The sequence below is a fragment of the Meriones unguiculatus genome, chromosome 17, assembly GCF_030254825.1.
Source record: "Meriones unguiculatus strain TT.TT164.6M chromosome 17, Bangor_MerUng_6.1, whole genome shotgun sequence".
NCBI lineage: Eukaryota > Metazoa > Chordata > Mammalia > Rodentia > Muridae > Meriones > Meriones unguiculatus.
In genome coordinates, this window is record NC_083364.1 from 74269143 (window position 1) to 74291389 (window position 22247).

At 36.3% G+C, this 22247-nt stretch overlaps 1 protein-coding gene across 6 annotated transcripts in view; it reads left to right on the forward strand.

The window, feature by feature from the left end:
- The window catches only part of Robo1 (roundabout guidance receptor 1), a 1064494-nt gene that overhangs the window by 593576 nt on the left and 448671 nt on the right, over positions 1 to 22247 (forward strand). The gene's annotated exons all lie outside the window — the stretch shown is intronic.

Below are 22247 nucleotides of genomic sequence, written 5' to 3' on the forward strand. Positions count from 1 at the left end.
GAATGAGCCAGGAAACACATCTCACTTTGTTATAGAACACTAAGCTGACAATTTACCTTAGAAATACCTTCCATATCTTCCTAGAAATACTATTCTTCACCTTTTATCCCAATTTTTGCTTTTGAATACTTGGAATAAAAACTAAAATTAACGTCTGTATTAACAATTGTACTTGCTTGTATTTCACTCTTCCTGGGGATTCCTCCTGAGGATTCCTCATTCTCATTATCCTCCTAAGCATAGAGAGGAAATGGCTAACTGACAAAACTTTATGGTGATGGTAAGTATGTGATTTTCTTTTTTCTTTTTTTTTTTTTTTTTTGCAGAAATGTAGCAAGAGGAAGAGGTATCAATTACATCCTTAATATCACACATAAACCAGGCTAGTTTGTCTTTGTGGAAGGAGGAATCAAAGATAGCATTCCTTTTGGGGTATTTTCATCAGCATAGTTCTCCCTTGTCCTAGCTCTAACTGGATAAGCTGCATTGTTTAGATGTACTTATGGGGTTGGTTCTTTGTCTTCTATAGATTTCCTGAATGTTATGTATAAATCATGCTACAGCATTGAATTAGGAGTACTTACATAACAAAGCACTTAATGCTAAATGCTGCGTTTAAATATTTTTATTTCTATGTATTTTCCTCCTTGAGGGACTGTCATAGTTAAATTAATGTAGAGTAATAAACTTACAGAGTTACATTTATTTCCTACAAGAGAACAAATTAAAGCAGTAAAATTATTTCAAAGTGAGTAAAAGTTAACCATCCTTTTCTTGAGACTATAACCGAATCCTTTAATTGTGAAGAAAATTTACTCATAACCTTTGTTTTAGGAAACTTGATAATTCAGGAAATCTTTTGTGCTCTGTGAACTAAACACACACCTTGTGTCTCTTTTATTTGGATGTTGATTCATTACTTTTTTACTCATTAAAATGGCTACTGAAATTGATAAGAAAAATAAAGTAAAAGGATTGTTCTAGCCACTTGATATTCATGATAAGAAAGATGTCAATTGGCTTCTAGGTTGAAGTAATAATTCAAGACATTACTTGGAAGTAGCTACAGCCTTTTTTTCTTTTTTGTATAGATATGCATGGGTATGTGTGTGTGTCTGTGGGAGAGGGGGGAGAGAGATAGAGACAGTGAGAGAGACACAGAGAGAGAGGGAGAGATTCTTCATCCTCTATAAGAGTTGCTGGAATCTTTAGAGAGCATTCATTCATAGTGAAGTAAGATGTCCTATTTGTTCAGAAAGAGCTTTGTATACTTAGTCTAAATTACTTGTAGTTTTGAACATCCAGAATTCAGTCACCCTGGATGTATCAGCAACTATGATTCAAGTAACAAAACGTTCATATTAAGCAACACAGAAATGAGGTCATTAGCTTGAGTTAGTTTCATAGCAAACGTCTTGTAAACTTAATCACAACAACCAACAGGAGTTGGGCATTGGCACTGCATTTTGCACGGCGTTTCTAAGTCGCAGTGCGCATGTATCAGGTGTTTGTTTTAATGTGTTTTTTTTTTTATTTTATTCATGTACGAAGTAACAATCTTCCAGTACTTTATATGCATGTGTTAAAAAGAAATACACACAAATTTTAAGGACAACTCTAGGGGACACAAACAGTCCCTTAAAATGGTCATGTGCTTAAAATTGAAATTGACACCCACACCGTTTTTACTTATTTAGTTTTGAGCATTTATTTTTTAAGAGTATAATATCCACCTCGTTTGTCACACTGATGCTGTCTCCAGCACTCAAATCATTTGGGACCATCACTGGTAAACTGACCTGTCTTCGACTCTATGGATCTCTTGTCATGTCATACACATGAATGTATGTTTTCATTAACAACCTAGTTAACAAATGTTAATTTCTATTACTAGTTGCCTTTTATATCATATATTAAGCTTATCTAAATTACTAAAGTGATTTTCTTGAGAGAATTGGGTAGAGTGAAAATGTGGAGTTTGGGGCCAGGAATATATTGATTGCTCTTTTCCTTATCTGTAGCTAGTGATATAAGGCCATGTAATGTTTTCAGATATTTCAGTTTCACTCTTAGTGATCAATAAATGCAAAGCAATTTCTAAGGTGGCACTGTGGTGGGTTATTAAAGTGGACTTGTGCATTATTTATAGTGAAATAGCCCATTTCCTGTTTAACCAAGCATGGCATAAATATTAGGGGTTACTTAATAGTTCACAGCATATAGCCTTTGTCCCAAGAACAAGATAGCTAGGGTTTCAAAATAGCAAGCAGTTCATGGGACCAGGCACAAGCCCAAAGAGGCTGAATATGTAACCATCAATGACTTCTTGAAATTTCTCAAGAGTATATTGATACTGATTATACAAAATCTGAATATTGTTGAAAATAGAAAAAAATGTAATAGATATAAGAATATATAAATTTCTGAAATAGGCATATATTCCATGTGACATTTACATCATCCTTTGTGAAAATTTCAGTCACAAACAAATCAAAGCTTATCCATAAGTAAATATTTAAAAAAGCAAGTGGGAGTCAATATTCCCAAGAAGCATTTGTAATATAGTTAGAAAGCAGTAATTAGAAAAGAAATCAAGTTCTAACCATATGTTGCATAAGAAAAAATCTATAAATTCCATGTATACAGTGTGCTAGATATAGTCTTTGTCTCCATCTCAACATAAGAAAACAAAGCTAATATGCTCATGACTAAAGATAAGAGGTTCCTGCTACTTTTATAATAGCATATTGGAAAAAAATCAAAGTTGCATATTTAAAAACAAAACAAAAATAATAATAATAATCAGGATTAGGTCAATGGCAAAGTAAAATCTAACCAAGAACTGCCAGGAATGCCCAAGTCATTTAAAATAAGATCAAAGTCTTCCACCCCTTGGTATCGCATTAATGTAAACTTTGTTTGCAGTTTCTTTGGAAGAAAAGCAAAATAATGTTACTTTAGATAAGGAAAGCAATATCCTTATCAAGTTTTATACATTAGCCTGAAAAAACACAAATGGGATCCCCAATCCATATTCTGGAATCTCAGCTGTAAGTATCACATAATGATGGTGTTGATTCTGTGTGTGTGTGTGTGTGTGTGTATATATGTGTGTGTGTGTGTGTGTGTGTGTGTGTGTATGTGTGTTTATAAGGGAGCAAGTGCACATGAGCCACAGTAGGCATATGAAGGTTAGAGGACAATATCTGGGTTAGATCTTCACCTTTCACCTTGTTTGAGACAAAGTTTGTGTTTGTTTGTTTGTTTGTTTGTTTTGGGTATTTTTTGCCATTATGTATGCCAACATATCTGGCCTACAAGCTTCCAAGGACTGTCTTGCCTCCCCCTGCCACCTCTCAATAAGAGTTCTGGGAGTACAGACACATGCCACCATACCCAGGTTTACACAGGTTTTCTATACTTGAAGTCAGCACTTGCAGTTCAAGGGTGTGACCCAGTTTCTATCTCCACATTCTTAATTTCACAATCTCACAGGTAAAAATCAAACAGAGGCTCCATTTTGGTATGTGAATTTTTTGTGTATGCACTGAGATAAATAACCGGCATTTTTTAATTTTTCTGTGCGCTGGGCAGTTTTTAGAAGCGCTTTATAGGCAGCAGCTCCTTGTTCCTTACAATCCTGCCTCCCAGGAAGATGGTATTACTAATACCAATAATGCAGGAGGTCTGCGTCAATACTCTAGTTAGTTAACCCCGAATTAACAAACATGAACTTCATAGCACCTTTAAGTTAAATGAGGTTGAGTCTTTTAGCTGTGTCTGAGCATTTAGATAGAAATGAAACAGTTAGACAGTACTACAGTAGACACCCAGAATATGCTTGAGTAGCTCACAGCCTCCTCTAACCCCACTTCCGGAGAAACCAACACCCTCTTCTGGTGTCCATTGACTTCTGCATGCATGTGGTACACATGCAGACACGCGTCTCTGCAGACATACACACCGAATAAAATAGATCTTAAAAATAAAAAGATAAACTTGTAAAAGTTTGGTTTAGGTAGGAAAGTACCATGTAATGGCTCTTGAGAAGTAGCTTTGACTTGAAGTTTTGAAAATTTGCTGTTAATTTTTAAAAATATCTGCAAATGCTAGAAAGTTTCAATGTGTGTTGCTAAGTAACATATTCAAAGGGTAAAGTATAGATGTGTTGTTTAAGTAAACTTATATTCAGAAACACACAGTGATATACATGAGTAATTGAGATTAAAATATCACCTGGCAATATTGATGGGTGAAATCTCATAAGGCTTCACCCCTAGTTGATGAGTAACAGGGAATTAATGACTGCTGAGGGAGAGACAGAGAGACTAAGCCTGCTCAGGAATCAAGACCTCCGATTAGTGATCCAATCCCAAGAAGTGAGCAAAACACATATACGTAAGACCCACGTTGAATGAACTCTGCTTGTGTCTTGTATTTATAAAGGTGTGTGTGTGTGCACATGCATGTGCGAAACAATAATAGTTAAAAAAATAAGTGACTATGTATTTGAGAAGGAATTAGGGTATGGACAGATGTGAGGGGAGTTGAATGAAGGAGAAGGGGGCTGTTTTGTAAATACAGTCCACATACGTGAAATAACACATACAAGAGAAACTTAGAGCAGGGCCTGATGGCACTTGGGAAGCAGAAGCAGGTGAATCTCTGAGTTTGAGACCAGGGTGCATTCCAGAACAGCCAGGGCTATTCAGGAAAACCCTATCTCAAAAAGCTAAAAAACAAACAAACAAAAATTTTAAAAATAAATGACGTTTGAATTGTAGTATCTACAACTGAGGGATAGATCAATCTGAAAATCCAGTGAAAAACTCATTTATTCATTAGTTATATGATGAAATTAACATTGAACCTGAACTATTCTGTGCCTTGACTGCAGAATGTGGCTTTGGAATGATTCTTTACATCTCTAGAATGACAAGTGTCAGGCTCGGAGCTTTTGCCCAGGGCCCTGGGCAGAGCTTAATCTCAGCACTGCAGTGTCTTCTCTAAATTACTTTCATTTTATTTTAGTCTTCTGGCTTACAGAAAAGAAATATTATTTGAAATTTCACTAGTTTCTCTTTAAAAAAACAAAAAATAATTAATTAGCTAATATTTCCTAGTTTCTATAGAAACTAATGTTACAAACTGTCTATCTAGTCTCTAGTTATTAGTCACCTGACCAGTTAGTTATATCAGTCAATTTATAAGTTGTCCTTAATGCAACATTTTTGTATTTCTAGAACTTGCTGAAGGCTGGCGTTATTTTACCTACAGTAGCTCTATTTGTTGTACTTCCCTTCATAAGTGGTTCCAACCAACCAATTCCATCCCCAAGTTACTAGACAGAAGCAACATTTCAAAAGGTTGTTATAGTGCAAAAACATATATGATCTTGCTCTTCTATAAGGCTTAGGTGTCTGTGCAATGACTCAAACAAAAATAGACAGAATGGGTATACTCCACATTAAGACAATTACATTTTCTAAAACATGTAGCCTAAGAACAGAGCTGCCTTGTTACACAAATTAGATCTGCAAAGCATCCTTCTTTGCTCTGGGTCACATGCAAAAGAGAAAGCCTTGTGGTTCAGTTCATTAAAATAAAGGAGTAACTCATCTTCTTAGAGTGCATTCTTCCTGCTAAATCCAACCAGTTGTCTTGACCTTTGTAAAATAAATCCCAGACTCCACTAAATTCACAGACAGTAGACAGTATGCTAAAATTTTGTGAGGGTTGCCTCTCCCTTTCTTTTTTCATTAATTAACATTTATTAACTTTGTATCGCTGCTGTAGTCCACCTCCCCAACCTCCTCTCAGGTTTCTTTGTGCAGCCTTGTCTCTCCTAGACTCCCTTTGTAGACCAGGCTGGCCTCAAACTCACCTAGATGGCCTGCAGCACTGAGCCTGGCTGCCTCCTTCTTTCTGATATTTATGTGCCTTTGCAATGTAAGCAAAGCTACTGTTGGTTCCTGGTGACCAAGAAATAAGAGCGTGGACACATCAAAACAGTGGCCCAGGATGAAGATACATGGAATACCAGGATGACCGGGACTTGGGATTTAGAGCAAACAAAGTTTAATTTGAGTCTTTTGAAATAAAATCTCTGCAAAATCTTATGAGCAACAGTCCCTAAGGTCTGCCTCTCTTCTCAAGCAAAACAAAGTTCAGTGGAGCTAAAAGAGAATTCACATGCACTGCACATTTCTCTATGTGATGCCCAAAATGTTGGCTTATATTTCCGCAGAGATATGGTGCTTCATTTACTTCCATTTTATATTTCCTGGAGGGAGAAAGCAATGCCAAGGACTAGATTCCATTAAATTTTGGGTCAGAGACCATGTGATATGCTGATTGCTGACTCAGCGATGTATTCAGCAGTTAGAAAGGTGCTCACAATAGAGATTTACAGGGACACTAGCAGGTAAACATATAAGATCAAACTCATCTTACAGGTTGAAGCCAATCGTGTCCTAAATCATTAGATATTAATCTCTATGGTATTTCTCTTCTATTATACTAGATAAATTGGATTCCAATGCAAAAGTTCAAAAACAAAATGACAGTACTAAATAAGATGAGATTCTATGGTTTTATTCGAACCACCAACCCTGCTCTTTCTTACAAGGCTCCTTCAGGCCCAGTAGTGGGTGAGAACTCATACTCCAGCAATTTGCAGAGCTATTACTGTTCAGTACACTTTTCACATCAGATATTTGTGCACCGGGCTTCAAAAGAATTTTTGCTTGACATGTGATTAGATCATTACAAACCTCAGCTATTTCAGTTGTAGGAAAACATAAACACTCAGCCACAGCAAAATGTTCTCAGGATTCTTCTGACTGATAAAAAGACAATCCTCATATTGAATGTAACTCCCATTTGGCCTTGGTTACACAGAACTAAAACCATGGCTAACATTGGGGACCAGGGCTTTCTTGCTCTATCCTTGAAATATAAAAATCTACAGTAATTCCCATAGATATAACAGCACTTCCCCAGGCAGCCCAGTGTTTCCAGCTGTGCAGGAAAGGCGAGCTTTCGGAGTCCTCCCTCTGTAGAGAGCTGGAGAATGGGTAACTATGTCACAAATGATAAAGTCGCTCCAAGCTCTCTATCCTTCTACATCAGCTCTTACCAGGAGAAGTGTAAGGCCAGATGTAAACCACATGTACAACTTTAACTTTTCTAGCATTCATATTTTAAAACAAAGTAAAAAGAAACAAGTAAAACGGCTTTCAAAACTTACATTTTGTTTAACTTAACATGGCCAAGATGTCATCCTTTCAGCATGGAACCAATAAAAAGAGGTAGAGCTAAGATGCTTCACTCTTCCTTTTTGCACAACTTTACACTTCAAAACATCTTATTTTGGACTTGCCACATGTCAAGTGCCTGATACCACATGAATTCCTCCCTTTCTAGCTGCCAAAGAATTTCTGGCATCTAAACTTTATTTACTGAAAACATCATTTGGGTCTTAGTTTCAGTTGATACCAAGGACACAGCCAGAACCATTTCCAGCTGCTCAAAGTAACTCTTGAGTCAAACTCTGTTCCGCATGCTGTAACCTTAGTAAATGCCGGTCAGACACATTTAGAATGCTACCTCATTGATACTCTTCAGGTTTCTGTTAACAATTTATCAAACTTTTGTATGCTTTTTCTTCTGGGGTTCGGTATTTCTTGTTGGAAAATGAGTCTGACCTTTGCCCTAGAGATGGCAAATACCTGAAACCTGGTGGAAAGTAGGTGATTTTTCTTGAGTACATTCATTTAGCTTAGGTGAAAGGACTATTACATTTCAGTACACATTTCACATCAGATGTTTAAGTACCAGGCTTTAGAAGGATTTTCACTTGAAATGTAATTAGATCATTATAAACCCTAGCATTCAACCACAGTAAAATGTTTTGGACTAGCAAGGCAGGTCCAGCTTGCTACAATGGAATAAATGACTCTTTCTCCTGGCTAGGGGATGGAGGAATGTTTGGGTTTGTAAAGGATGGGTGTTTGAATCTTCCTGAACATATCCATAGGACTCTGTTTCAGTTTCCAGCACGCCATGCTTTCTTCAGTTGCTTCTCCAGCTCTTTGATGAGCAAACCTGAAAACTAATTTTATATTCCCTTAAATGCTGAATTGTATTTTTCTACTACCACAGCCACACAACTGCAAGACAATATTCTTATGTCTCTAATCCAAGAAATTTGGGTGCATCATTTCTGTAAATGATTTAAGAACATCAGTAGCAAGAAACCCAACATGCAGGTCTTTTATACCTCTTCATAGGCTTATAGGAGCCAGAAAAATCAGCTAAAGCCTTCTTCAACGGCACCTTAGTACAGGAGAAAATAATGGCATACTGACACCATGTCATGACCAGTGTCTCATTATTGATTGCAATTACGTTTTGCTCATTTCAAATCTAGCAGATGAAATAACAAATCTCAAACTTTCTGCCTAAGATACAATAGTCAGCAACTATCATCAATGGCACAGTAGTCCTTTTTCTGAAAATCTGTCCCTATCATGGAGAAGTGAGTTGAAAAAGCCAGAGATTACTCCAGTTATTTTTATTAAAAAGTGATATACAAACCACTTACGTATTGCACATTTTGAAAATCTAGAACACAAGATTCTGAATATTTTCAACATAGAGATATAATAATTGTTTGAATAGGTGTGTAATTGATGTGATTTAAACATGTTATACAGTTTTCACATGTATCAAAATCATATAACATTCCACTAATATGTATATTTTCATTATTTATCAGTGTAAAGACAATGTAAAATGATGAGTACAGTTAATAGTGAATTATCAAATTATCAACGTAAGCATGAATCACATGCCCTTAATGCCAGAACCCCAGTGTTGAAAATCATAAGGTTGAGGCCAGGCCAGAAAACAACTGTGAGTTCCAGGGCAACCTGAACTACACAGCAAAAGTATGGATATAACCTAGAACCTTTACTCTGACGAAGCTCGTGGTAACTCAATAACCAATTGGTTTCCCATAGTAAGGGGAACAGGGACTATCTCTGACAGGAACTCAATGGCAGGCTCTTTGACCTCCCCACTCCCCAAAGGAGGAGCAGTCCTGCTAGGCCACAGAGTTCGCATTCACTGTGGTAATGTAGTCAGCATGTAACACTGACATCATTTCACGTTATCCTCACAACAGCCTGGCAAATTGGGTTATGTTATCTCCATTTTGTGCATGATGGAACTGAACAAGGGAGAAATTAAGGCATTTTTCCTGACGTGACACACTACCAAATCCAGGGACAGTAGCCTACATTCTGAGTCACTTCCTAGACCCATGAAGGGGTTATCTGTAGTAAGCTTCATGTATTATTAATAATTGCCAAGTCAGCATGTGTAAGCTTGCAAATCACCACGCTTCTCCAATTAACCTGTGCTTACTTACACAGCCTTCAGTGCTGTTTCAGGAACGGCTAATGAATTTCACTATAAATGATTGTACAAGTGGGAAACAAAGGTCATGAAAAAATGGAACACTTCATAACAAGTGCTACATAAAGGGCTTTTTATTTCCCCCAAATCAATTTTAAAGATTGAACTCTCGGAACAATGGAGTGGATTTTAGTTCAAGGGATATTCGGTTTGTCCTAATAAGAATAAAATAATTTCAAACATACTAATAATGATATATCAATTTCTTAACTAAAACACTTTGATTGTATAGGTGAAATAAGACAACCAGACATAGGCAGTAAAATGTAAAATGTGCCAAGTAGCAATGCTCTCCAATGCAGGATGCTAGCCACTTAGGAGACAGTAAGAAGAGGAAGGATAAAGAGACAATAACGGAATCTTTTTTTTTCTACTAAAAAAAATAACATAAATGTACCAAAATAATTATGTTTTATTTATGTAGCAAAAAATGAATGCCTGTTGCAGGTGTTTAATTTTCTTTGCATGTAAAATGTTTCATAAAAAAAAATTACAGAGTTTTAGGAAATTAACAAAAACAATCACAGTTCCAGCAGCTACTAGGCAGAATACTTGGCATGCTGGGTATCTTATTAGCACTCCAGTTTGAAAACTGACATGTAACTAAATAGAAAAGGTATTCAAAATTGGCACAGTTCTATTAAAATAAAATCAAAAGAAAAATGAAAGGAGTATTTGCCTAAAATCTAAATCTTAGTAAATAGGCTTTTGATGTATTGTGATTTTAATGTACATTCGGGCCAGACATGGCCTCATGACATTTTTTTAAAAGATCTTTATAAAAGTGATTTCTTGTAACTAATTTTCTTTTCAAAAAAAGAAAAAAAAGTGTGTTCTAATATGCCTTAGATGCATGAGTATAGCAAAATGCATCAAAAGCTATGTCATGCAAACTGTGCTTGAAAATGTATAGTGTATTGTAATTTAATAAATAAATAAACCATGTTTTTTAATTACTTTTCAATGTTGAAAGAACTAATAGAAACCCACAAAATCCTTTCACAAAGAATTTGCAAAGCGCAATTACCATTTTGAGAATGGGGATAGTCAAAGACACACTCCTTAATGAACATGTTCTGCACATAATCTGTCAGACTATTCACTTTCTAATTTAAGCACTGCATTACTCTGAAATAGGCAGACTAGGGTGCCTTACTAACCTGGCCTTTAGTGTGCATGGGACTTCCTTGAGCTTTCGCCTGGGTCTACCCCAGCTTACATTTCCACAAATGACAATAGCTGTGCAAATAGAAGTTCAGAACCATACTCAATAATTAGATAATGGCTTCCTTTCAACTCTAAATAAAATAACAACAACCTCTGTCAACAAACTCTGTTATTGCTATGCTATCTTTTATATGATTTGTTGAATGTTTTTTTTTAATTAATTTATTTTTTTTATTTTAGTCACAGGTCATTCACTTGTATCCCAGCCGTAGCCCCCTCTCTTTTTCCTTTCCAATCCTCCCCTCCCTCCCTGGTCTCCTCTCTGCCCCCTTTCGAGTCTACTGATAGGGGAGGTCCTCCTCCCCTTCCATCTGACCCTAGCTTATCAGGTATCTTCAGGACTAGCTGCCATGTCCTTATATGTGGCATAGTAAGGCTGCTCCTCCCTTGAGGGGGAGAGGAAGCTCAATGAGCCAGTCATTGAGTTCATGTCAGAAATAATTCTTGCCCCCCTTACTAGGGAACCCACTTGGATACTGAGCTACCATGGGCTATGGGCTATGTCTGAGCAGGAGTTTTAGGTTATATCCATGCATGGTCCTTGGTTGGGAAAACAGTCTCATAGAAGACCCCTTTGCCCTGATATATTTGGACCTTGTGGGGCTCCTGTCCCCTCTAGGTCATAGTAACTCCCCCTTCTTTCATATGATTCCCTGCACTCTGCCGAAGGCTTGGTTATGGGTCTCAGCATCTGTTTTCATACACTGCCAGGTAGAGTCTTTCAGAGGCCCTCTGTGGTAGGCTCCTGTCCTGTTACTTGTTTTCTCCTACTTCCAGTGTTGATTTCCTTTGTCTTTCTAGGTGGCTATTGATCATGTTGCCCCTGGTCCTCTGTCTTGTTTATCTTCTTTAGGTGTACAGATTTTAGTGTATTTATCCTATCTTATAGATCTAGTACCCACATATAAGTGAGTATATACTGTGTGTGTCTTTCTGCTCCTGGGATATCTCACTCAAGATGATTTTTTCTAGATCCCACCATTTGCCTGTAAATTTCATGATTTCCTTGTTTTAAATTGCAGAGTAGTATTCCATTGTGTAAAAGTACCACAATTTCTGTATCCATTTCCCCATCGATGGACATCTGTGTTGTTTCCAGGTTCTGGCTATTACAAATAAAGCTGCTACAAACATGGTTCAGCAAATGTCCTTGTTGTATACTTGAACATCTTTTGGATATATGCCTAGGAGTAGTATGGCTGGATCTTGAGGAAGCAGTATACCTGATTGTCTGAGAAAGCGCCAGATTGATTTCCAAAGTGGTTGTACAAGTTTCCATTCCCACCAGCAATACATTTCTGTAAAACTTGATGCTATCCAGATATCATTATAAATTTTTTAACTTTGTAAAAGTAGTTGAATGGGCTTTAAGGCTTGTCATTGATGTCCGCAAGCGTCTAGACAGGTGACCTGAAGGCTGAGATGCAACTGTATTCCAGTAACAGAAGAGTGCTTCTTCTGACTACTGCTTCTCTCCCACTACCTCTGAGAGCTCACACAAGTTGGATATTTATTCAGTTATATCTACATAAACGTATCAAAGAAGTTAGAAACAGTAATTGAGCAAAATCAATCATTTTAGCCACTTGAATCATATTCACTTAAATTTGTTTTATAAGCAACTGCATGAATCAATCAATTAAAAGACAGACAAAATATCAGCAATATGTTAGCTATTGGTTAAACTTAATCTAACATAAAAGTAGTATGGTAGGTTCTTGATAGTCAGCAGGCATTCTACCACACAGTCAGGAACTGTGTGATTGTTTACAGGGACAAGTTGCCTATCCTCTATACTGTACACACGTAGCCTACTACAACTGACAGGTCAAAACTAATGTTTAAAGCCTCTTGGAATGCTAGAGATATGTTAATTAGTAGTTCACTAATTCATTAACATCAAACAATTTCCAATATCTACTTACTCATTCACTTTCCTCATGATGCGTTGAGCATTTGTTCAGAATCACAGAGATAGTCTATTTTTTTATTACACTTTCAGAAATTTATTCAAAGAAAACAATTGAAAGTGACAATACATGCTGGAAAAGAAGTGGAGAAAGGGGAACCCTCCTCCATTGCTGATGGTTGTAAACTTGCACAACCACTTTAAAAATCAATCTGGCACTTTCTCAGACAATTAGGAATAGTGCTTCCTCAAGATCCAGCCATACCACTCCTAGGCATATATCTAAAAGTTGCTCAGGTACACAACAAGGACATTTGCTCAACCATGTTTGTGGCAGCTTTATTCATAACAGCCAGAATCTGGAAACAACTGAGGAATGGATACAGAAATTTGTTGTCCATTTACACAATGAAATACCACTCGGCAATTAAAAACAAGGAAATCGTGATATTTGCAGGCAAATGGTGGGAACTAGAAAAGATCATCCTGAATGAGGTATCCCAGAAGCAGAAAGACACACACGAGATATTCTTATTACTATGCTTCTCCAACTTGAGAGCAAGCATTGTGGGAGAAAGATGGCATTGCATTGAAAAAAGTCTCAATGTGGGGTACACATAGCCATAGCGCAAAGCATACACTGCAGACCACATACCCTGAGAAGGAAAGATGTCAGACATGTCTAGCCCAGTGTTTGTGATGGGCATGCTTTAGGATGTCAGCATTTCTCAGACAACACTTTCATGTACAAATTCTTTTTGACAAAATTGCATTCTATTGCTTGTAATTTTAACATACATGTAATATGATTTGTGTTAGCTTCAAGTTATTGTTAGTTGAGACTTCGCCAGAAAAGCTTGCTCTATGAGTAAAGGAGATAGCTATTTCCTCTTCCCTTGTTAGAAGGAAGTTTTTATAGATCATACTCAGTGTGCACTAAGATTTAGTTGTTTTAATTCATGTGTCAGTTTTTATACCAATGGCTCTGTTTCCATTGATAGGGCTATGTTCTGTTTTTCACATAAGGGAAAGGGAATGACTATATTTGTCAGCTCTCCCATTCAGAATCATGGACTGTGTCAACATTAATTAAAATAATCTAACAATGTTACCTTGAGTTTAGAAATTTCTATTTTCGGGATAATATTAATAATTATAAGACAAGCACAGTGGTTCGTGCCTGTAATTACTCATTAATAGTAACAATATACATCCATGAAAAGGAAAACTGACCTGAAGTTACTTCTTTTGTTAAAGAACAAAGACAATCATCACCAGGCACAGTGGTGCATGCCTTTAATTCCAGCACTCAGGAGGCAGAGGCAGGCAGATCCCTGTGAGTTCAAGACCAGCCTTGTCTACAAAGCAAGTCCAGGACAGCCAAGGCTACACAAAGAAACCTTGTCAAAAAAAAAAAAAAAAAACACAAAGACAATCTATACAATATTATAAATATATATATATTTACTAGAGTATCCTCTGTAAACATTGGGTTTATATTGATATACACAAATAACAACTTAGCAAAATAAATTGTCAGCCATTTTTACATCATCATGTATTTCATGTATTTGAGTAAACCAGTTTTACTCAAAAATGTAAAAGTTATTCTACATGACTTTCACTCTTCTTTCTTCTTTAACTTTCCCTTTTTAATTAAAAATATTTTTTTTCATGCAATATGTCCGGACTGTAGTTCCCCGTCCTTCTACTCCTCCTAGATGCTCCCCCCTCCTCTCCATCTGGATCTGCTCCCTTTTCTGTCTCTCATCAGAAGAGAACAGGCTTCTAAAAGATAACAACAACATATAATATGATCAAACAAACAAACAAAAAAACAACACACTGAAGTCGAGTAAGGCAAACCAACAGAAGGAAAGAGCCCCAAGAGAAGTCACAAGAATCACAGACCCACAGACCCACGCATTCACACACTCAGGAGTCCCATGAAAACATTAAGCTCAAAGCTATACCTACTCAGAGGACCCGGAGCAGCAGACCCATGCAGGTCCTGCGCTTGCTGCATTTGTTTCTGTGAGCTCATATGCGCTTTGCTCAGTTGATTGAGAGGATCTTGCTCCCCCGGTGTCTTCCGTCCCCTTTGGCTCCCACACTCCTGCCTCCTCTTCCACTGGGTTCCCTGTCACTCTTTTCTTCAAATGATTCATTCTTGGCATGGCTTCAAACCCAAGACCTTTCCTCACCAGGGCGTCAGAATCCCAAGGGACGGCAAGCAGAGAAGGGAATTTTCGTTTTCAGGCCTCCACTGAATATTTCGAATGCGCTAGCTGAGTAGAAAGTACTGCTTCGGCCAGGCGTGGTGGCGCGCGCCTTTAGCCCCAGCACTCTGGGTAGCAGAGGCAGGAGGGTATCTGTAGAGTTCCATGCCAGCCTGCTCTGCAGAGCAAGTCCAGGATAGCCAGGGCTACACAGAGAAACTCTGTCTCAAAAGAACAAAAAGTACAAGTAGAAGGAAAGAAAAGAAAAGGACTGCTTCTGAGAAGCCACAGCTGGTTCCCAGGGATCAACTTACCCTTCCGGCCATTATGAATCTGTGACAAGTTGTAATGTTTCCTAAATTAGAATAAAACTTTTATTCATGCCCTTCATTTTAATTTCATTAATGTGGAATTCCTTAAATAAGACCTAACAAATGATTTGCTTTAGGAATAAAAGGAAGCTTGACTCTCAGTCTTACTGAATATAATTTTACTGACGATAACTTTAATGACATAACTTTCAGGCATATATGGAAATTTGTGTCTCTGTGTGTCCATGTCTCTTCATTTTTTCATATTCATATTTTATAAGAGACTTTAGTTTTAATAATAGTACTAGAACTTATACATCGTGATCTTAGATAGCTTGTATTTTCAGGAGAAATACTGACCTCATTTAATTTTTCAGGGTATGACAATTGTAAGGCTGCTTGTTGTAAGCTGCTTGCTTCACAAAAAAAAAAGCCTCCACTTAAAAAACAAACAAACAAACAAAAAACTAAGGTCACCCTTTCTTTATCACAGTAATTATTGCCTTCAACTAGAGATAATGTGGCTCATTTTCCAAGTATGTGTGAACCGTATCTCTTAGGAGTCACTGAGCCTCAATCAATAATGCAAAAATTGACCTAACACCAGGATCTTAGATCCATTTATGAATGAACCAATAGGTCACTCCTGTTTGTAGGTATTAGCTCGCACTCATTCTTCAGCTGTCCTTTTTTTTTTTTCATTTTTAGTGTTCAATTAAAATGCATACTGAAGTTCAAAAACCTAAAATTAGGAAGTCGAATAAACCAGAGCTAGAAAACTATATACCACAACAGCTAGATTTGTTTGTTCAACTGAACATAGCCCTCTCTGATGGTTCCCTACAAAGGAACTAGTTTTGTAGAATTTTGGACCATTAGCTGCTCTTGATATTATTATGTCAGTACAAATCTTGATAATTTTACTTAAACTCTTCCTGCTGTTTTATCATTAAATGCCCACAACAATCTTATCCCAATCCAGTAAGAACTTATAACAATGAATTTTATATGTAGATGTAGTTAACATTACTTAACTAGGAGAATCATTAAATGTTTTATGAGGGAAAACCTGAAAAATAATACTTATTGTAAATAATGTATTTCTTTCATTAATTCATCGAGAGCAAAACAGCCCAAATAATTTTACATACTTCTCCCTTTAGATGTGTACTTTCTGTTTAGTGGCTTTTATTCAGTAATAAATCCTAAAGATAATAAGGCCTCTAATAAACTGGAGCAAAAGTAATTTTCTAGTGGCCTTGAAAAAAACTACTTTAACTTTCCTTATTTTGTCAACCAATCACAGAAACTATCATATGTAACTAGAGCATATTTAATAATTCTGTTTTAATCTTAGAAGTAATACAAATAAAAGTCATTCAAGAAAAATTACAAAGAGAATATTTGGAATACCTAGTGATTACCTCCTAAAAGGGATCAGTGACAGTTCTGCCTCATGCATATGTCTTATGGCTGAAGTCAATGGTGTTGGCTAAGTTTAATTTCAGTCTTACAGTTGAAACTCTTAGATTCCCAGAGCTTCTTGCTGACAGCTTGAGCTCTGTTTATATCACATAACCAGGATGCTATGATAAGAGTACCCTCTGTGTATCATCAGTATTTAAGCTGAAGTATAGCTGAAAATATATAGTTTCAAAAATAACTAAAAAAAGGAAATGTTCTGTGTGCTATAAAACTATATGGTTTTTGCATTTGAAAATGGTCCAATTTTTAATTGGTATAGATAATAGTTAAGTGAAAAGCATTATTTTGTGTGCATGCAGTAAATGCCAAAAAGTATACTTTATATTCATTTTTATGAACAATTACAATAAAAATGCACCCATGTGCATGCATACAACTCACAATCAACATTAATACTAAGAACACAATTCAATAATGGCGTTGAAGTAAGGCAGGTCAAAGCTCTGACTACATCCCCCAGAGTATAATGAGATCAGCTTCAATTAAACCCAGTCTCTGTGAGCAGAGCAATATATTGGTTCACATGAAACTTGTTCTACAAAACTCATTTGCATTTATTGATGTTTTGTCCAATCACACTTTAAAACTTAAACCCTAATGCAACTCTCCGCACCTCCTCAAACTGTTCAGTGAAAGCAAATAAATTTTAACAAGAAATCCTACTCATTTATATTCTGTAAATATGTTTGATATTTCAGCAACTTACACACCATTTTGGAGACATTTGCCATTCGTGTTGTGTTGCGTGAAAATGTAGAACTGCCAAAGGCACAAATAGGAAAGCTAGTTCTCTACTTCTGGAATCCTGTGGTTTTCAGATTAGCAGAAATGTAGTGAAATCCCAAAACAAAGCCCAGAATCAGAGCCTTAAGCAGAAGGATGTGGGATAACATGAAGCTCCAGGCAGAAAAAGAGTGAGGAACTCAGAGACCATGGGTAGAGAGGTAACCTCTAGGCACGTGGCAGATTTTTTTCATTTGTGGACTTATTCATTCCACAAAAATCATCTTCTTATTCAGTAAGTTCCTTAGATATCATTATCTGGGATCACTTCTATACATGTAAATCTTTGTTTACAGTGACTTACATAAGAACACCAACATTAATCCATGAATTGCTAATAGAGTTTGCACTGTCCACCCAAGGGGTTTGGCAGACCTCATTTGTTGCAACATTCAGTCCCAAATATGGTTTGAACCACCAAATTTGTCTCTTAACTCATGAATGTCATTAGATCCCTGTCTTATATGGAGTATTGATCTCAATTCTCCAACACATTCTCAAGTGCTAAAGTGGCTATGTCTGTGATTTTAAAGATGATTTTTGTGTGTGTTCCCAGTCTCAGGGAAGCTGTTTCTTACTTTGCCCTTGAAATCCATCCTACATCCCTGCATTACACACAGTCCTCAGTATGTACCTCTGGCCATCTGCTACATTGGCACAGTGCCTGGTTACAAAAAATAAATAAATAAATAAATAAATGAGAAAGAAATAAAAGGGAAAGGGGCAAGCCACTATCTTTTCTTTGCCATAGGTGCTAATAACATTCAGTTTATCCAGGCTGCTTTCTATGTCCCATCAGTTATAGATTTATCCTGGAAGAAATCTCTTCAGTTCAAGAACAGCACAGTGCTGCCTCCGGCTTCCTTTTAAAAGGACCCATCTGCTAATTAAGAGTTCAAAACACCTTGTCTTGAAGTCCTCTCTTTAAACTGCCCTTCTGCTCCAATCTAGCCAATGTCTTCATTACGAAGCTTCTTACACTACAGGAGGATCAGAGGAGCACAAAGGCCAGGAGGCCCTCAACACGTTTGTAAATGGATGTTTGAACACGTAGTGTGAACCTATTATTAATTGTCAATTAACATAAATTATTTCAAATTCTAAATAAAAGACAGATTACCTTGCTTTTTAAAGGCCTTAATTTAGGTAAAAGGGTCTGAATCTGTGGTATGATTTCTACAAATCCATTGTTTGCAGAATTTTTAATTGATTTCAGTTTTCTAGGACTCACTCTCATATCATTAAATTCAGCTTTCTGAATTGTTCCCTTTTCTCGGTATGCTGAAAAAAGCAATGTAGGAGAACTGGACCTGCAGTATAAGCAGAAAAAGAGGATAATTTGAGAGAGATTCATGTTCAGATTTAAAAAGTCATTATACTCAAGTGTGTATCATTATCTTATTTAAATTTGTATGTCTAGATATTCAGTGTCCATTTCTCAACACTGTAACAGAGCAAAACTACTCAGCATGAAGTAAATCAAGACTTCTTCATTTCGTTACAATTAAATTTCTTCCCCAAGTTACTGAGACTTCATAAAGCAACTCAGCATCTTATAGTTTAGTATAGGGTCAACCTGCTCTCAGATGCACTGGTCTCTGTAAATTCATTTCCCATCCTCTGAGGAGAAGGATTAAATAATGTACATGACCAATTTCCTCCTATATACAAATGCACATTTGTATACATATACAAGTACACATTTCCTTATTGTATTCTTCAAATTCCAATCGACCAACTTCTGGTCATTTATTAATTCCACTAGACCCCTAGTACTTAACAGATTGTGGTTCAGTCTGATGATAAAGTGTTGTTAGAGCCCATGTTTAGTTGATAGAAATAAATCTGTATTCTTCAAAATTAGCTATAAAAATGAATACAAAATCATATATATATATCACTTGAAATTTCTTTTTAAGGTAGAAACTTAATTGCACAATTTTACACTTCTATTCTTCTCCTTGTGTTTTCTTAGCTAAAAGTTCCTTTTCCTTCCAATTTATCAATGCTACTCTTTTGGAGACTTTTCGAATTGTTCCAAAGGATCTTATTTTGCCATTTCCTGAACACTTGGGTGTCCCTTGTTTCTGATATCCTCTAAATAAATGCTAAGGTTCTGTCTCTGTTCCCTTTCTGCGTATACCTTCAAGATAACATGTAGTTTTACTTATGCTTTGCTTTGCCCAGTTCATAAGCACAACATTTTTCTGAGCATTTTTCAATTATTTAAATGAATGCAAGTGCCATAAAAGACTGTAAGGGTAGTTTGAAAAAAACAAAATAGTTCAGAGGAAGGAAAACAGGTGTCATTTCTAAATTATTTTTTTAGAAAAATATCAAATATTGTTTTTAAATACTCACTTAAAGGGTTGAGTGAAAATAAAACTTTCAAAATATCTTCATTTCCTTTGGCTATAAAAACATAACGTTCAACCAAGATTATAAGAAAACACTTTTATTCTTTTTCCTATGATATAACATGTTATCATCTATGTGGAAAAATGCAATACATTGTACATTATCATTGGAAATTCATAGTTGCCAGAAAATATACCTGAAGGTGAAAATTGTGAGTCGAGATACTTACTGGTTTCTTTATTCATCCTTAGCTGCCACTGTGGCCAGTGACATCATTTGTTAAAACAATACTATGGTCTTAGGGAAGGGCCCTTGCTGTCAAGGCTAATGACATTTGCTCTATGGATCCCTCACAATAGAAGGAGAGACCCAACTCCAAAGTGTTGTCCTCTGATCGTCACACATGATCCTTAACAGGTGTGTGCCCACACACATACATACATATACAAAACAAAAAGTAAATACCTGTAAAACCAACATTCATAGAATACAAAAGACAGATTAACTCAAAAGAAAACCAAAAGCCATTCTACAGTATATTTAAAAGAATGTTACTCTGTTTTTCTGGATTGCTATGTATTAATAGCTAGATACAACTTTGTGAAATCTACACTTAAGGCCTCATAAAATATTTCATCTGTTTCCTATATATAGTCATGCTACACCGTTTAGAAATTTATTCCCACAGGGTGTGACCTTTGTCATCCCGATTCAGTAAATGCCTAACAGGCACAGGCCAGAACCATGTGTGTTTTGCTTTAAGGGTAAATAATCTGCACTGTGACAGACAACCCACGAGAATATTCCTCCCATATGTCAATATCATGGTTCCTTTTGCAGCATGCCTAATATATCATGTCATCAGCAAGGTCACAGCGAGACAATGGTGATGAGAAGCCAGTGTTGGAATTGTTGGTCCTAAGATTCCTCTTAGGATCCAATAGAATATTTAGCTATAAAAATTCTGTGCCAGGATTTTATCTCCAATAAAGCCACATCAGACACTCCAGTTCAGCATAAGGACAACAGAAAGAAAGGTATTTACATAGTGCCTTGTCTACAATTGTAAGTCTGTTCTATTGGAGGGTGAGAAGACATATGGACCAGTCCTCAGCCTATAAATCTTATCTGCATAGACACAAATGTCCATGAGAATGAACAGGCCTCTCTTCCCATTCTCAGTCAGCGACCTTTTTTTTCCCCCTCTTTCCAGCTTTATTGTCTTCACCCTTCCACAAGATATAACTCTTGTAAATATACTGAAGAGAAAAAAGTAACTCTCTGCTTTTTGGACAATGTGCAAGTTAATTCATCATGCTCTATTAGCAATATGAACACAAGCTAAAGAAAAAGAATATTTTATTTTAATAATCTCCAACAGCTTAGAACTGTGCTTTTTCTTCCTTGAAAATGGTCAAGGAAACTCTGAATTTAAGTAATTCATCTCTTCTAAAATTGGTAGTTTTGAATATCCTGTATAATCCAATATTAAGGATTTAGAAGAATGTAAGAAAGAAAGTGTCCTAAAGTGAATTAGAATCCAGAGTTGTCTTCTTGCTTAATAGTGTTTTTCTCACTGATTTGGGTGAAATTAAAAAAAAAAAAAAAAAAAAAAAAAACACTATTTAAAAAATTGATCTCAGATGGGTATGCAAAAAACATGCCTCATGGATTGATGGTCTATTCTTTTAACTGTAAGAGTTAACTTTAAATTTATTAGGCATAATATCAGTTTTATTATAAAACTATACTTGGAAATAGTTTTAATTTTCCATATACAAAACATCACATGTCACAAAATTATCACAAATTGGCCTTTGTTCATCAGTTTCGTGCTTTTCCTTTAAGATTAATTTATTATTTATATAGTATTCTGCCTGCCTGCATGCCTGCAGAGCAGCAGAGGGCACCAGATCTCACTATAGATGGTTAGGAGCCACCATGTGTTTGCTGGGAATTGAACTCAGGACCTTTGGAAGAGCAGCAGTGCTCTTAACATCTTAGTCATCTCTCCAGCCCCTCTTGCTTTGTTTTTTAAAAAAAGCACATGCAGTATTAAATCACTTGAAACAAAGCAAATAGACATCTCCCAGTGAAAAACCCAGCACCTTAGTTCCATTTTCCAAATCAGCATAAGTCCAGAGAGAGGTAGGAATCCAGATTTATACTTGGATAATGTCTTTATTTTATAGACCAAATGGTTGTCCCTGAGAATAATTTAGAAAAAAATCCCACTTGCAAATTGAGTCAATTTTGAAGTTCTTAAGAAATTTTCCATGTATGTTTATAAACACTCCCATGTGTAGACTCTGAGAGCAGAATCTTGCATGAGATCATGTTTTCATGTTGATTGTGTCTATTATATTAGTGTTTACTGCACTCATCTTTCAGTTCTGTAGAATCAGGTTTGTTTTATTAAAATCAATTTTCAAGGGGAAATAATGCAAATATTTCTGAGACTAATATAGAGCATGT